We start from the raw sequence: 7862 nt of genomic DNA, 5'->3' as shown, positions 1-7862 counted from the left end.
GTATTTGCCATGAAGTAATGGGACTGGATGCCATGATCTTCATTTTCTGAATGTTGAGCTTTAAGCCAACTTTTTCACTCTCCACTTTCACTTTCATCAAGAGGCTTTTTAGTTCCTCTTCACTTTCTGCCATAAGGGTGGTGTCATCTGCGTGTCTGAGGTTATTGATATTTCTCCCAGCACTCTTGATTCCAGCTTGTGTTTCTTCCAGCCCAGCATTTCTCATGATGTACTCTGCATAGAAGTTAAATAAGCAGGGTGACAATATACAGCCTTGACGGACTCCTTTTCCTATTTGGAAGCAGTCTGTTGTTCTGTGTCCAGTTCTAACTGTTTCTTCCTGACCTGCATATAGGTTTCTCAAGAGGCAGGTCAGGTGGTCTGGTATTCCCATCTCTTTCAGAATTTTCCACAGTTTATTGTGGTCCACACAGTCAAAGGCTTTGGCATAGTCAATAAAGCAGAAATAGATGTTTTTCTGGAACTCTCTTGCTTTTTCCATGAGCCAGCAGATGTTGGCAATTTGATCTCTGGTTCCTCTGCCTTTTCTAAAACCAGCTTGAACATCAGGGAGTTCACGGTTCACGTATTGCTGAAGTCTGGCTTGGAGAATTTTGAGCACTACTTTACTAGTGTGTGAGATGAATACAATTGTGTGGTAGTTTGAGCATTCTTTGGCATTGCCTTTCTTTGGAATTGGAATGAAAACTGACCTTTTCCAGTCCTGTGGCCACTGCTGAGTTTTCCAAATTTGCTGGCGTATTGAGTGCAGCACTTTCACAGCATCATCTTTCAGGATTTGAAACAGCTCAACTGGAATTCCATCACCTCCACTAGCTTTGTTCGTAGCGATGCTTTCCAAGGCCCACTTGACTTCACATTCCAGGATGTCTGGCTCTAAATTAGTGATCACACCGTCATGATTATCTGGGTCATGAAGATCTTTTTTGTACAGTTCTTCTGTGTATTCTTGCCACCTCTTCTTAATATCTTCTGCTTCTGTTAGGTCCAGACCGTTTCTGTCCTTTATCGAGCCAATCTTTGCATGAAATGTTCCCTTGGTATCTCTAATTTTCTTGAAGAGATCTCTAGTCATTCCCGTTCTGTTCTTTTCCTCTATTTCTTTGCATTGATCACTGAAGAAGGCTTTCTTATCTCTTCTTGCTATTCTTTGGAACTCTGCATTCAGATGCTTATATCTTTCCTTTTCTCCTTTGCTTTTCGCCTCTCTTCTTTTCACAGCTATTTGTAAGGCCTCCCCAGACAGCCATTTTGCTTTTTTGCATTTCCTTTCCATGGGGATGGTCTTGATCCCTGTCTCCTGTACAATGTCATGAACCTCATTCCATAGTTCATCAGGCACTCTATCTATCAGATCTAGGCCCTTAAATCTATTTCTCACTTCCACTGTATAATCATAAGGGATTTGATTGAGGTCATACCTGAATGGTCTAGTGGTTTTCCCTACTTTCTTCAATTTGAGTCTGAATTTGGCAATAAGGAGTTCATGATCTGAGCCACAGTCAGCTCCTGGTCTTGTTTTTGTTGACTGTATAGAGATTCTCCATCTTTGACTGCAAAGAATATAATCAGCCTGATTTCGGTGTTGACCATCTGGTGATGTCCATGTGTCTCTTGTGTTGTTGGAAGAGGGTGTTTGGTATGACCAGTGCATTTTCTTGGCAAAACTCTATTAGTCTTTGCCCTGTTTCATTCCGCATTCCAAGGCCAAATTTGCCTGTTATTCTAGGTGTTTCTTGACTTCCTACTTTTGCATTCCAGTCCCCTATAATGAAAAGGACATCTTTTTTGGGTGTTAGTTCTAAAAGGTCTTGTAGGTGTTCATAAAACTGTTCAACTTCAGCTTCTTCAGCATTACTGGTTAGGGCATAGACTTGGATAACTGTGATATTGAATAGCATGCCTTGGAGACAAACAGAGATCATTCTGTCGTTTTTGAGATTGCATCCAAGTACTGCATTTTGGACTCTTTTGTTGACCATGATGGCTACTCCATTTCTTCTGAGGAATTCCTGCCCGCAGTAGTAGATATAATGGTCATCTGAGTTAAATTCACCCATTCCAGTCCATTTTAGTTCGCTGATTCCTAGAATGTCAACATTCACTCTTGCCATCTCTTGTTTGACCACTTCCAATTTGCCCTGATTCATGGACCTGACATTCCAGGTTCCTATGCGATGTTGCTGTTTACAGCATCAGATCTTGCTTCTATCACCAGTCACATCCACAGCTGGGTATTGTTTTTGCTTTGGCTTCATCCCTTCATTCTTTCTGGAGTTATTTCTCCACTGATCTCCAGTAGCATATTGTGCACCTACTGACCTGGGGAGTTCCTCTTTCAGTATCCTATCATTTTGCCTTTTCCTACTGTTCATGGGGTTCTCAAGGCAAGAATACTGAAGTGGTTTGCCATTCCCTTCTCCAGTGGACCACATTCTGTCAGACCTCTCCACCATGACCCGCCCGTCTTGGGTTGCCCTGCGGGCATGGCTTGGTTTCATTGAGTTAGACAAGGCTGTGGTCCTAGTGTGATTAGATTGACTAGTTTTCTGTGAGTATGGTTTCAGTGTGTCTGCCCTCAGTTGCCCTCTTGCAACACCTACCATCTTACCTGGGTTTCTCTTACCTTGGGTGTGGGGTATCTCTTCACAGCTGCTCCAGCAAAGCGCAGCCGCTGCTCCTTACCTTGGACGAGGGTATCTCCTTACAGCCGCCCTTCCTGACCTCAAACGAGGAAAAGATTAGATATGAAATAATCTCCTGATCAGGGCTTCTGAAGTGGCTCAGTGGTAAAGAAACTGCTTGCAGAGCAGGAGCCACAGGAGACATGGGTTTGATCCCTGAGTTGGAAAGATCCCCTGGAGGAGGGCATGGCAACCCACTCCAGTATTCTTGCCTAAAGAATCCCATGGACAGAGGAGGCTGGTAGGCTACAGACCACAGGGTCCCAAAGAGTCGGACACGACTGAAGCGACTTAGCATGCAAGCACGCGTGATCAGGGTTGGCAGGGAGGTGAGAGATGTAGAGAATTGCTGTATGAGTTGGGCCTGGAAGGCTGAGGAAGATGTGGTCCTTCATCACATGGATCTCCTGGTCTAGTTGGGGACGTGGACAAAGAGAATGATGAAGAATAATACTTTAAGGGCTCTGATGGAATTGTGTAAAAGGGAGAGCTTAGAAGGCGGGGGCTGGCTACATGAAGGTGGGGCAGGCAAGGCAAGATGCTACAACAGAAGGGAAAAGTGGAAGACAAAGGATAAAGTTGGGAGCCTTTCCTGGTGATCTAGTGGTTAAGATTTAACCTTCCAAGGCAGGGGATGCAAGTTCAGTACCTGGTTGGGGAGCGAAGATCCCACATGCTTCACAGCCAAAAACCAGGACATAAAAAAACACAACAGAAACAATATTGTAACAGATTTAATAAAGACTTTAAAAATGGTTCACATAAAAAAAATTCTTAAAACGCACACACACACACACACACACACACACACACACAAAGGATAAAGCTGGCGGAAAGGGGGAAGAAGGAAATTGTGCTAGGTGTTCATTTCTTTCCAGTAGTCATGTACAGATGTGAGAGCTGGACCATAAAGAAGGCTGAGCACTGAAGAACTGATGCTTTCGAATTGTGGTGCTGGAGAATACTCTTGAAAGTCTCTTGGACAGCAAGGAGATCAAACTAGTTAATCCTAAAGGAAATCAACCCTGAATACTCACTGGAAGGACTGATGGTGAAGCTGAAACTCCAATACTTTGGCCACCTGATGTGAAGAACTGACTCCTTGGAAAAAACCCTGATGCTGGGAAAGATTGAAGGCAGGAGGAGAAGGGGCCAACAGAGGATGAGATGGTTGGATGGCATTACTGACTCAGTGGACTTAGTTAGAGCAAACTCCAGGAGATGGTGAGGGACAGAGAAGCCTGATGGTCTGTAGTCCATGGGGCTGCAGAGTTGGACATGACTTAGCAACTGAGCAACAACAACCAAGTCCCAGGCATTGTTCACCCCTGGGGTTACAGGGTAGACATGAATATTATAAACAAATAAGATAACTTTGGATGGCAACAACTGTTATGAAGTCAAAAATGCCATAAGGTTGAAGGAAGAATTTGGGTGTGTTTGGAGGGCAGTGATGGGAAGGACACTCGATGGGGTAGCTGATGTAGGCCTCTGGAGGAGGAGACGTATGCTGAGATGGGATCACAGGATCGTCTGGGAGAAGGGGAGTTCTAGGTGGAGGAAACTACAAGTGCAGAAGTCTGGAGGCAGGAGGAAGCCTGGCAAGTCTGAAGAACAGAAAAAAGGCCTGTGTAACTGATGCCTGGTGAATAAGCGGAGAGTGGGTCAGTTCTATAAGGAGTCAGAGATAAAGCAACCAGGGAAGCAGAAAACAGAGATATGAAGCCATTGTAGTGATTCAGATTAGAGAGAGTGGAGGCCTGACCTGGAGTGAGAGCTTTAGAGGTGGGTAAACATGGAAAAGCGATGATATTTTGAGCAATAGAACTATCACAATAGGACTTCTGATTCTTGGCCCTTGAGGACTGAGGGATGGAATAAATCAAAGATGATGTTGGCTTGAACAACTGGGTAGTTGGGCGTGGTTACCAAGATAGGAAAGACCAGGAAGGGAACTGGTTTTGTGGGAGAAATCAAGATTTTTCTTTGGATGCCTTTCGTATGAGATGTTAGTTGGACATCCACCCCTGGAGAGGAAGCATAAAGGCTTGAGGTATAAGAGAAGCAGACCCTTCTGGGAACCTGGGATCAGTGTGGGGGAGAGCTGTGGTTAGGAGCGCGGCAGTGCTGGCTGTGAGATGAGACAGCCTGGAAGAGGGACGTGGCTGGAGGCAGGGAGACCACCGCAGTCTGTCTTGTTAGTCCAGGTGGGGAAAGGTGGGAGTCCTGAATCCATTTGGTAGTAGCAACCTAGATTCACTTCCTCATGCGATAGACTCCTTTGTGATCCCATTTCAGAAATCATGGCCATTTAGCGCAGAGGATGGGGTGACTTGGCTAGACAAAAATTCAGCAAGCATATAGGGAGCTCGTGTGATGGGTCCATCTCTTTGCTAAGGCTTTCTGATACTTTATCTCATTTAACCCTCACTGAGATCCTACTGGGTAGGTTTAGCTCCTCAGCATATGCATGAATCAAGTTGTTGCTGATGTTTTTGGTAGACTCAAAATGACACTGAATCAGTGACCTCTGAAGACATCTCTTGTTAGCAAGATGCCTTGTTTGTCCTGGAGGTGTATTGTTCTTGCCTATGGAGGCTCTTTTACCTCTGGTCCTTAAATAGGGAAGCTTCTGAACTGTTATCATCCCCATTTCATAGAAGAGGAAACTGAGTCTCAGGAGGGCAAGTGGCTTCCCAAAGCAGCACAGCCTGAGAATGGAGCCTCCATGGTCTTTCTCTCCTCAGGCCCTCCTTGCTCTTAATCACTGCACAGGGGGTTAGGTATCCAGAGAAAGAGAAGGCAGTGTTGAGGCCTTGGAAGTCTCTGACCAGAAGAAAAGCCTGTGTAATCATCATGGACAGATAAGTGCTTCAGAAGGAAGAAAAAGTACTTACCGTGTGGAAACCCTCTTGTCAGACACACTGGATAAGAGCAATAGGCCATTTTATTTAAGCGGAAAGCAAAGAATCATTACAATGAAACATACATAATTTTATTGTTCATAAAAAGCATTCAAATATACATTGATTTATTGAGAAGTTTTTCTTCACAGATGAGCTACTGATGGGCATCAGTGCTGTTCAGTCTTTTTATTTTAAATGCAACGCACCTTGATCTTTCCAAAGTATTTGATTTAACTTTCATAGAAACAAGAAAATTTTTCTTTTTGAATTTATAGTTGATTGACTTCTTTGATAGCGAATTACATTATGTAGTTATAGTAGGGAGTACAATAGGTAAAGATAGGTTAGGGAGCAAATTTGGGGAACTCTTGCCATAGGCATGACCCACCAGAAGGGAGGGCTTCCTGCCCAGTGCTCTACCAGCCACCAGCCTTCAGGGCATCCAGGACCTCCACCAATAGACTCTATACAGAGGATGTGGCAAATTGGTTAAGTGAGATTCAATTAAAAGATCTCCTGATAGAAATACATATACAGTGCATATTTGTATGTACCAGACACTTGAAGTGAATGAAATCACTTCAGTTTGAAATGATTTTGCCTTTCTAATTTTTGTTTCTTCTGGCTCTACCATTTCCAAAGACTGGTTCTAATTTGAACTGGTTCAGTAGGATTTTAAAAACAACAACTTTGATTTTGTTTTCAGTGCAGTTAAAAAAAAATTAATATGTGGGTTGGGTTCAGAGTTCAGCCAATTAGTGTGTCCATTTTGGTTTGTGAGTCATATTATCTTGGTCCACATTACTCACAGTGAGGAATGATTCAAAACCAGTGCTTTTTTCCTTCTAGCCCAGTGTCTAAAAATGCTTCAGGCCTCTTTTGTCCTGAGACATCCTTGTTCTAAGGAATTCTGAAGTTACATTTATCAGGGAACAAAAGTCATTTACAGGAAGAGACTGGCATGAAAACCCACTGTCTTATGATTCTGACACTAAAGATGATCTTTGTTTCTCTTTCCTTTGAGTTGTATCAGTATTGGCTGAACACTTTTTTTTTTTTTTTTTGCCACACTACATGGTATGTGGGATCTTAGTTCCTCAACCAGGGATTGAACCCATGTCCCCTGCAGTTGAAGCATGGAGTCTTAGCCACTGGACAATTGGGGAAGTCCCAGCTGAACACAGTTTGAACTCATTGAAAGTTGGTTACCTTAGGAACAGAAGACTTCTGGGTTAGTGTTTCTGGTTTAGTCACAAAGGAGCCTTGGAGCATTGTCTTCAGAACCTAAGGACAATTCCTTGGGTACCTGGTAGGGGAGGTCCAAGGCCCACTCTGCCATGGCCTACCCTTTCTCCTGAGACCTGGGCACAAAGTCTGCCATTCAAAAGGGAGATGCACTCAAACAGCGGCACACGCAGGCCACTGTGTGGTTTTCCTTGCTTCTTCCCATGGCTTCTTTTTCCAGGAACTTCCCTCCCAAAGAAAGGAAAGTTTGATAAAAGCAGAGTGAGTCCAATGCTGCCTGGGTGTGCAACCCGTGATTCTGAAAGATGCTAATTATGTGTCATTGTCTCACAATGTTTTCAAGATGTCAAAAATCAGACGTCCCTGGTGGTCCAGTGGTTAAGACTCTGCCGTTCCACTGCAGGGGGAACAGGTTTGACCCCTGGTGGGGGAAGTTCTGCAGGCAGCGTTGTATGGCCAAAAAAAGAAAAAAAACTCAATGCCATTTCTATATGTTAACAACATACTTGTGGAAAGCAAAAATTTTAAAAACATGATACTGTTTATTATTTTTTTTAAATGTCAAATGTCTTCCTAGCATGAGCAATGTGGTACCGAATGAAAGCTGAAGATATGGTATGAACTTGTGTTTAGCGTAATGTGATTGCAGGCGGATTTATGCCTATGTCTACATCTACATCCATACCTATGCAGCTGTATTATCTACCTACATGTATGTATAAATGGAGATACGATGCATGCCTGGATTAGTATACGCCCTTATGTTTCCAAACTCTGTCTACTGAGTGCACCTGGAAGCAATGAGCACATCCTGTGCCCAGACTTTGGTTTCTAATATCATTCTCCCGTAAAAGGAACAGGATTTCCTGGAGAAATGGCAGGTTGTAGGGCTGGGAAGGAAATATGCAGAATGAACATCGAGCATCATATAGTGCCAGAGATAAAAGAAATATTCAAGAGGCAAAGCAAGAGGGTATGTTCAAGGGACATAGGAGCAAACTGCAAG

This window comes from Capricornis sumatraensis, chromosome 11 (assembly GCF_032405125.1).
Source record: "Capricornis sumatraensis isolate serow.1 chromosome 11, serow.2, whole genome shotgun sequence".
Classification (NCBI taxonomy): Eukaryota; Metazoa; Chordata; class Mammalia; order Artiodactyla; family Bovidae; genus Capricornis; species Capricornis sumatraensis.
Note: the sequence above shows the minus strand (reverse complement) of the source record.